A 10,570-nucleotide genomic window follows, 5' to 3' on the forward strand; every position below is an offset into this window, starting at 1 on the left:
CTGCGTGCCGTCATGTGATTGTGTGTGCTGTATTTTTGATACGCGACCTGCGCGTCGTGCTTTTCTCTATTTATTCTTGTTGTAAATTAGTTTAGACTCGAATGTAACTCGAGTTTCAAAATTGTAATATACAAAATTGGAGCCGTGGAAGGTCCACTCGAGACGGAGTTACGAGGAGGGTGCGAGCAACATAAGGTGGTCAAAGGGAGGAGCTTGAGAAGTTGTTGACCCTAGGTTGACCATCCGATCTTCTCATTGGCTTTAGAAGATCGTTGTAGGGCCATGACTAATCACAAATTAATTTAATTAATTGCTTGTATATATGTGATGCATGATTAAGTAATTAATTAGTGTCTAACGATTAAATTAGATCTAAGTCGTGCACATGATGCACCCCACGATTAGATTAGATCTAAATTGAGTATATGATATGCATCATCGTTTAGATTAGATCTAAATCACGTCAACTCTAATGCCTACCATGCCGTGATACCTATCACTACCTCGATCACATGTGTTGTTGAATCTGCCAAAGTAGAGCAACACATATTATCTTGGTAGGGTACGGAGGGACAATCTTGGTCCCGCTTATCAACGCATGGGCGAGTACAAACTCAATTAGATTGAGTATTCCTAGTTAACTCGGTTGGATCGAGAAAAACTATAGGCATTCTTCTAATGGTTGGAAAGATAGGACATAAATCACATTTATATTAATTCTTGGGCGTATTAGCCAAAGCTAACTCAAGTTTTAATATAACTGCGGATAATAATCCTATAAACAAGAGTTGCATAGAGATGTAATTGGTAAATCGTTACCTACCGATCATACTAAGTTTTGGGCGATTTAGCCAAAGCTAACTCAAGCCGTAGTATGATGTGGATCTTGTCCCACATGAATTATATAATTTAGTGGGAGCATCATTGAGTTAAAGGCCTAATAAAATGATTTAAAATAATATGATATTTATTTCTGCATTTTTTTGTTGTAGATAACCATGACGTCGAATACGAACACCTTCTCTCTGCGTTCTGTCCTTGAGAAGGACAAGCTCAATGGAGCAAATTTCCTGGACTGGTACAGGAACCTGAGAATAGTTCTCACCCAAGAACGTAAACTGTACGTTCTGGAGTAGCCCATTCCGGAGGCTCCTCCTGCCAATGCCACGCGAGCAGATACAGATGCTTACAAGAAGCATCAAGATGACGCATTAGCTGTGTCCTGTATAATGCTCGCGACCATGAACTCTGAGCTTCATAAGCAACACGAGTTGATGGGCGCTTATGATATAGTTGAACATCTTCGTCAACTGTATCAAGGACAAGCGAGGCATGAGAGATTTGATATCTCAAGGGCACTATTTCAGTGCAAGATGTCAGATGGGGCTCCCATAGGCCCATATGTACTCAAAATGATTGGGTACATAGAAAACCTACAGAGGTTGGGATTTCCGCTTGGCCAAGAGCTGGCCACTGACCTGATCTTGCAATCCTTGCCGGATAGCTATAGTCAGTTCGTTCTAAACTACAATATGATCGAAATTGACAAGCCACTGCCCGAGCTGCTTAGCATGTTAAGAACTGCTGAGCTGAACCTTAAGAAGGCTAAGCCCCACTCTATTATGATGGTTCAGAAACACAAGGGCAAGGGCAAGCCCAAAGGCAAAGGAAAGTCTCAAGCCAAGGGCAAAGGCAAGGCACTGAGGCCCAAAGGAGGGGTCGCCAATGATGCTACCTGCTTCCACTAGAAGAGGAACTGCAAGGTGTACCTGGAAGATCTTAATAAGAAGCGAAGTGAGACTTCCACTTCAGGTATATATGTTATAGAAGTCAATCTATCTATTTCTTCATCATGGGTATTAGATACCGGATGTGCATCTCACATTTGTACTAATGTGCAGGCGCTGAGAAATAGCAGGGCATTGGCGAAGGGCGAGGTGGACTGTAACGCCTGAAAAATTCTTGAAACTGCATTATATTCTAAGATTTTTCTGGGATTTTTAGATATTTTTCCGGAATTTTCCGAGTAGCGGAAGCAGCAAAAATAATTAGAACCGCAAAATAGCTTAGGCGGGAATCGAACCCGGAACCCCTCGGATCCGATAACTTTTAGTTAGCCTTAGTAACCGGTGAACCCAGCAGGGCCGTGCTGAAAGAAAGAAGAATCAATTATATTTATATTAGAGTTGGGTTCAATTATCCACTTAACATAAATAGAAGAGTTAGGTTGGGTTGGGTTTATTTTAGAATTTGGTTCGGCAACCTCCTCCCCTCCAAACCCTCACGCCGAACACTCTTCTTCTCTCCTTCTCTCGGCGCCAACCACAAGGAAGACCTAGGGTTCTCTCCCTAGGGCCCCAAGGACATCTTCCGGCGATAACTCCGGCACGAGGACGCTCTCCTTCGCGAGGGGAACGCTTAGATGCGAGAAGATCATCGAGAAGTCGTCTCCACCGGAATTTTAGCGAATAGAATTGTAAGGAAATTAGCGTACGAGGTAAGAAACCCCTCACCTGCAGTATAAGTAGCTCCGTTTGGGTTTTCTACGCATTAGTTTAGCTATATGCAGATTTTTATCGACGCATAGCGTGAAATTGACCCTCCTCGCAGGTTTAGGTATTTAGTGAGCACTTCTAGATGGGCCGGACACGTAATCCCTCTTCAGTGGGGGGTTTCTAGACGTTGTCGGGTGCCTAGAAGTGGTCTCCCTAATAGAGAGGAGAGTTGGGGCACACTAAGTGTTCGATAAAATAGCTAGTTAAGTAAAAATGTAAACTAGGCATTTTAACAGCTCAGTTGAATGCATTAGAAGCATCTAAATCAGTAAATTAGTTTATTCTAGCTTATATGGGACTACGGTCCAATGGGTGGGCTCCCACAGTCGCCTCTGGGTTCAGACAACCTAACTCTAGGTCCAGATAACCTAGAAACAGCAATTTAGAACAGTTTAGCTATATTCAGTATTTTACTTTTCAGTTTGCACTGTACTGGATTAGATATCCATTGGGTTGGACTCCCACAGTCGTCCCTAGGTTCAGATAACCTAGTAAACCCTACTAAATTCGGAACTTGCAAACCCGGGTTTAGTTAGGGATGCGCGCACAGTAAGTACAGTTGTCGGGCCCAACAGCACATGATTATTATTTTGATCTACTATGCTATTAGTTTCAAAAACTCATAAAATCAGTTATGTTAGTTGAGTTTGACTTCAGCTTCAGGTTAGCTTCAGTTAGCTTAGTTCTCTATTATTGTTCTATGTGATTAGCCTGCTATGCCATGCTTCAGCTTACATGTTCAGTTATTTCAGTTTATGCTTGCAACCATAGTATGCCATGCCAGTACATGTTTTCAAATAGCATTCTTTAAAAGCATGTTTTCATCGTTGCATGTTTTAGTGAGGTAGTTGGTTTCTTACTAAGCTTTAAGCTTACAGATTCTACTTTCCTTATACTGCAGATAAAGGTAATGGGAAAATGGACTAGCATAGGAAGCTGGAGTTCAATGCAAAGATGGTGTGTGTGGCAGGAATTGGAATAAAAGATCCTCAGGGGTTTTAGCAAGCTTAAATAGTTGAATTCTTAGTATTTCTTCTTTCATGCATTTTTAGACCTTAGAATGTTTAAACCATGGGAGATTTATTTAGTTTGTTAGTAATTATGTTAGAATGCTGGTTAATAGTTGCTAGAATATATCCCAATTGATTTTAGAATTGTTGTGTGAGGTTTTGGCACGCTAGAGTGCTGAAATCAGAGTTCTAGTGCGAAATCAGAAACTCTGATCGATCTACGGATCGATCAGAGTTGAGTTGTGCCACTGGATCGGTCAGCTGACCGATCCAATCGCGAACAGAGAATTTATGAATCGGTCAGCCGACCGATCCAAATGCGAACAGAAGGTGCAGCAACTCACTGATCGGTATGTCGACCGATCAGTGTGCTCCTGGATCTGTCAGTAGACCGATCCAGCCGCGTACAGTAGCGATGAAGCTTGTGGATCGGTCAGCCGATCGATCCAGGGTTTCTCTCCATGCCAGTGTCAAGCTGGATCGATTACTGGATCGATCCGACAGCCCAATCGATTCATGGATCGATTGAAATGCCTAATTACAGTTAGCAGGACATCCGAGAGGCATAGATTATCTTCTCTAGCATGTGTACAACTCCTAGGTACACCTAGAATGTTAAGTTCAGATTATACAGTAATCAGTTTAGTAAAAATTTTAATAAATCCATATTTACGTAATAGTAATTTAGCACAGCATTACGTAACGATCGGCCTCGCAGCCTAGTCAGTAGGAGGCGGGTCGTTACAGAGTGGTATCAGAGCAGTGTTCCATACTTCCTACACACACATCAGCATTGAACCTGCAGCTTCCAAGTAAGAATACCTCTACTTTATTTATGTTCCTTGCTTTCTTGTTATAGTTCATGTTTATAGATAACTGATGCATGTTAGTATGTGATAATAGATAACATGATAGCAATAGTTATACAATTATAATTGTATTAGTTATACATGTCCTATCCTCTATGTCTTTAGAAATGGCACGAGGACGCCCAGCTAGAAGGACACCAGCTTCTGAGCCCCAGCATGAGGCAGGCAGTTCAGTGTCTCCCCCAGACCTTACAGCGTTAGTGGCTCAGTTACAGCAGTAGCTAGCTGAACAGCAACAAGAAATAGCCACCTTAAAGGCTAGTCAGCAGAACACCCCCACTGTCACCCCGGAGCCTAACTTAGCGACGCCAGTAGTCTTAGAGGTTCCACCGATCCACCTCTGACACAGAGGCCCAGTAGTAGAGGCAAAGAGAGAAGCCTATCTGATCCAGTGGCAGAGAGTCTAGCCAGAGAACTTCTCAGGCACTAGTGAACCATGGGATGCACAAGCCTGGTTCAAAACACTGGAGAGTACGATAGAGCTTCTGGACTGGCAAGAACACGAGAAGGTGAAGTGTGCCTCCTTCTGCCTGACAGGGGATGCACGCATGTGGTAGGAGAGAATCAAAGCGAAGCGCCCAGTGAACCAGATGTTATGGGCTGACTTCGAGAAGGAGTTCTTTGAGGAATTCTTTCACATGCGGGTCACGAACCGCCACTACGACGAGTTCACAGAGTTTCGTCAGGGCAACCTTTCAGTGGAGGAAGCCGTGAAGAACTTCAACAGGTTGGCTCGTCTATGCCCAGAACTAGTCAGCACAGAAAAAGAACGAGTCCGGTTGATGCTTAAGATGCTGAGGCCAGAAATAGCAATGAACGTGGCTGGCTGCATCCACAGGCCGCAAACCACCGAAGAACTAGTCAGCAGCGCCTTGACCACTGAGCACTACTAGAATAGTATCAAGCAGCAGAAGCAAATCCCCTCAGAACCTAAGGGTCAAGGAGGCTCAGGTACCCAGAAGCAGCAGGGCCACAGCTCTCATGACTCTAACTGGAAAGGGAACTCCAGTAACAAGCGCAATCCAGGGAGTTACCCAAAAGGAGGACCAGCCAGCAAGCAGCCCAGTTATCCAAAGTGTGCTACTTGTGGGAAATTCCATCCTAGAGTTTGTCGTAAGGGCACATGAGGATACTTTGAATGTGGACAAGAAGGGCACATGGCTAAGCAGTGCCCAAACAAGGCTAGTTTTCCTCAGCCACAGCCGATTCAGTACGGAGGCCAGCCAGCACAGTTGCATCAGATGCAGGCTGCTCTAGATGGTCCACACATCAGCCAGGGCAGATTAGAAGCCCCTCCAGCTATGACCAATGCGAGGATCTACTCACTCACCAGAGAGGACGTAGCAAATGCCTCGACAGTTGTTACAGGTCAGATTAGTATTTTTCAGCAAATAGCAACTGTCTTATTCGATACTGGGGCAACCCATTCTTATATAGCCAGGGCATTCGCAAACAAGTTAGCAATACCTACAGAGGTACTCAGTAGTCAGTTTCTGACGACATTACCTTCGGGAGAAATTATGGCATCTACGCACTGGCTCAGAGCAGTATCAGTCATTATAGCAGACAGAGAACTCTTCTGTGATCTGATCGTGCTAAATATGACTGACTACGACATCATTTTTGGAATGGACTTCTTGATCAGATACGGTGCTTCCATCGAGTGCCGTAAGCAGAAAGTCATATTCCAACCTGAAGCAGAAGCACAGTTCGAATTCGTCGGAGAACCCAAAAGAAAGGCCAAGAGGTTTCTCTCAGCTATGAAGGCACAGAGATTAATGGATTCAGGGTGTACGGGATTTTTAGCACACGTAGTCAGTACCAGTCAGGACAAGGACCAACAGCTAGCAGAGGTCCGAGTCGTAAGTGACTACCCAGCAGTCTTCCCTGAAGAGTTACCAGGATTAGCACCAGACAGGGAGATTGAATTTGAGATAGAGCTCATTCCCGGTACCAACCCTATTTCCAAAGCACCCTACCGCATGGCTCCAGCCGAACTGAAGGAACTTCATGAGCAACTACTTGACAAAGGCTTCATACGCCCTAGTCACTCACCATGGGGAGCGCCTGTATTGTTCGTGAAGAAGAAGGACGGAAGCATGCGCCTGTGTATAGATTACCGGGCACTGAACCAGGTCACAATCAAGAATAGGTATCCTCTTCCCAGAATAGATGACCTGTTCGATCAGCTAAAGGGAGCAGCAGTGTTCTCTAAAATAGACCTTAGATCAGGTTATCATCAGGTGAATGTTAAAGAAGGGGATATACCCAAGACAGCATTCAGGACCAGATACGGACATTATGAGTTCGTAGTCATGCCCTTTGGCGTGACAAATGCTCCAACTACTTTCATGGACCTCATGAACAGGGTATTCAGGGAATATAATATTTAGATAAGTTTGTTATCGTGTTCATCGACGACATCCTTATCTATTCCAGAACTCAGGAAGAACATGCAGAGCACCTGAGGACAGTATTGCAGACCCTTCAACAGAATCAGCTGTACGCCAAGTTCACGAAATGTGAATTTTGGCTAGATCAGGTGTCCTTCCTGGGTCACATCATCTCAAAGGAAGGTATCATGGTAGACCCCAGTAAGATAGAAGCTGTGAGTAATTGGAAAAGACCCAAGAACGCCAGTGAGGTCAGAAGCTTTCTGGGATTAGCAGGTTACTACAGGAAATTCGTAGAGGACTTCTCCAGGATAGCCTCCCCACTGACAGCTCTTACCAGAAATAACAGAAAATTTCAGTGGATAGAGGACTGCGAGAACAGCTTCAGCGAGCTGAAAAGGAGATTGACCAGTGCACCTATTCTGACTCTGCCAGAGAACGCAGATAGCTTTGACATATATAGTGATGCCTCGAAGTTGGGAATAGGAGCAGTGCTGATGCAAGATGGCAAGGTGATCGCCTATGCCTCCAGACAACTCAAGGATTATGAGAGGAATTATCCTACCCATGACCTTGAGCTTGCAGCAGTAGTGTTCGCTCTCAAGATTTGGAGACATTACTTGTATGGAGCTCAGTGCAGGGTGTATATAGGTCATCAGAGTCTGAAGTATTTCTTCACTCAGAAGGATCTGAATATGCGACAGCGCAGATGGCTAGAACTAGTCAAAGACTATGACATAGATATCCTCTACCATCCAGGAAAAGCTAATAGGGTAGCAGACGCCCTCAGCAGAAAGTCCAGCGTTACCCTATTATCTTTAGCAGCTATGTCACCGCCCCTACAGAAAGAGATCACAGATTTCGGTCTCGAACTCATAGTCGCACAACTCTCTACTAAGACATTAGAGTCTACCTTGCTCGGTGACATCCAAACAGCTCAGGAGCAGGATCCTGAAATTCAGAGAATCAAGCAAGGTTTAGTAGAATCAGAAGGTGGGGAGTTCAGAATGTCAGATAGCGGGGTGTTGTATTTTGGCGACAGATTATGCGTTCCAGATCAGGAGCAACTCAGAAGGAAGATTTTAGATGATGCTCACAAGACTCCCTATGCGATGCATCCTGACTCCACCAAAATGTACCAGGACATGAAGAAACGTTTTTGGTGGCCTGGGATGAAGAGGAACATCGCTCGATATGTCAGCACCTACCTAACCTGTCAGAGGGTTAAGGCAGAACATCAGAGACCCGGAGGAGTTTTGCAGCCCATTCAGATCCCAGAATGGAAGTGGGAGGATATTTCTATGGATTTCATAGTGGGACTACCCAGAACCACGAATGGTTTTGATACCATCTGGGTGATAGTCGACAGATTGACTAAATCAGCCCACTTCTTAGCTATCAGAATATCCTATTCCATGGAGCAGTTAGCTTAGTTGTATCTCAAGGAGATCGTTAGGCTGCATGGAGTCCCACGAACCATTATTTCAGACAGAGACAGTAGGTTCACATCACACTTCTGGGAGTGTGTACAGTCAGCTTTGGGCACGAAGTTAAAGTTTAGCACAACCTTCCATCCTCAGACAGATGGTCAGACAGAGCGAGTAAATCAGGTACTCGAAGATATGCTCCGAGCATGTGCCTAGACTTCAAGGGAAGTTGGTGAAAATATCTGAGCATAGAAGAGTTTGCATACAACAACAGCTATCAGGCCACTATCGGTATGGCACCTTACGAGGCTCTCTACGGGCGAAGGTGTAGATCTCCAATCTGCTAGTATGAGAGTGGTGAACAGAAAGAACTAGAGCTTCAGACAGATCTAGTAGCAGATACCAAAGTAGCTATACAACATATCCAGGAGGATAGAGGCACTCGAGGCCGGAAGAGTTATCTTGATACAGCGAGACCCTTAGAGTTTTCGATCGAGGGATTCGGTGTTCCTCGAGTAGCTCCCATGAAGGGAGTAATGCATTTTGGGAAGAAGGGCAAGCTAAGTCCCGGATATGTGGGACCATACCTTATCAATGAGAAGAGTGGGCAAGGTAGCATATGAGCTAGAGCTACACCGGAAATGTCGGTATCCTAACGTATTTCATGTCTCTATCTTTGAAGAAGCATACCCGGATGCCACAAGTGATTGAGCCCGGTTAGTACAGATCGAAGACCTCAGCTATGATAGTCGTCCTATTCAGATAATAGACCGAGCAGCTAAGAAATTGCGGAACAAGGAAGTACCATTAGTCAAAGTCATTTGGCACAGTCACACAGCAGAAGAGGCAACTTGGGAGACAGAAGCCAGCATAAGACAGAAGTAACCAGAATTATTCTAAGTTCGAGGACGAACTTTTTATAAGGTATAGGGGATTGTAACGCCCGAAAAATTCTCGAAACTGCATTATAAATATGCTATGATTTTTCTGGGATTTTTAGATATTTTTCTGGAATTTTCCGAGTAGCGGAAGCAGCAAAAATAATTAGAACCGCAAAATAGCTTAGGCGGGAATCGAACCCGGAACCCCTCGGATCCGATAAATTTTAGTTAGCCTTAGTAACCGGTGAACCCAGCAGGGCCATGCTGAAAGAAAGAGGAATCAATTATATTTATATTAGAGTTGGGTTCAATTATCCACTTAATATAAATAGAAGAGTTAGGTTGGGTTGGGTTTATTTTAGAATTTGGTTCGGCAACCTCCTCCCCTCCAAACCCTCACGCCGAACACTCTTCTTCTCTCCTTCTCTCGGCGCCAACCACAAGGAAGACCTAGGGTTCTCTCCCTAGGGCCCCAAGGACATCTTCCGGCGATAACTCCGGCACGAGGATGCTCTCCTTCGCGAGGGGAACGCTTAGACGCGAGAAGATCGTCGAGAAGTCGTCTCCACCGGAATTCTAGCGAATAGAATTGTAAGGAAATTAGCGTACGAGGTAAGAAACCCCTCACCTGCTGTATAACTAGCTCCGTTTGGGTTTTCTACGCATTAGTTTAGCTATATGCAGATTTTTATCGACGTATAGCGTGAAATTGACCCTCCTCGCAGGTTTAGGGATTTAGTGAGCACTTCTAGATGGGCCAGACACGTAATCCCTCTTCAATGGGGGGTTTCTAGACGTTGTCGGGTGCCTAGAAGTGGTCTCCCTAATAGAGAGGAGAGTTGGGGCACACTAAGTGTTCGATAAAATAGCTAGTTAAGTAAAAATGCAAACTAGGCATTTTAACAGCTCAGTTGAATGCATTAGAAGCATCTAAATCAGTAAATTAGTTTATTCTAGCTTATATGGGACTACGGTCCAATGGGTGGGCTCCCACAGTCGCCTCTGGGTTCAGACAACCTAGCTCTAGGTCCAGATAACCTAGAAACAGCAATTTAGAACAGTTTAGCTATATTCAGTATTTTACTTTTCAGTTGGCACTATACCGGATTAGATATTCATTGGGTTGGACTCCCAGAGTCGTCCCTAGGTTCAGATAACCTAGTAAACCCTACTAAATTCAGGACTTGCAATCCCGGGTTTAGTTAGGAATGCGCGCACAGTAAGTACAGTTGCCGGGCCCAACAGCACATGATTATTATTTTGATCTACTATGCTATTAGTTTTCAAAACTCATAAAATCAGTTATGTTAGTTGAGTTTGATTTCAGCTTCAGGTTAGCTTAGTTCTCTATTATTGTTCTATGTGATTAGCCTGCTATGCCATGCTTCAGCTTACATGTTCAGTTATTTCAGTTTATGCTTGCAACCATAGTATG

The sequence above is a fragment of the Zingiber officinale genome, chromosome 7B (genome assembly GCF_018446385.1).
Source record: "Zingiber officinale cultivar Zhangliang chromosome 7B, Zo_v1.1, whole genome shotgun sequence".
In the NCBI taxonomy this organism is placed as follows: domain Eukaryota; kingdom Viridiplantae; phylum Streptophyta; class Magnoliopsida; order Zingiberales; family Zingiberaceae; genus Zingiber; species Zingiber officinale.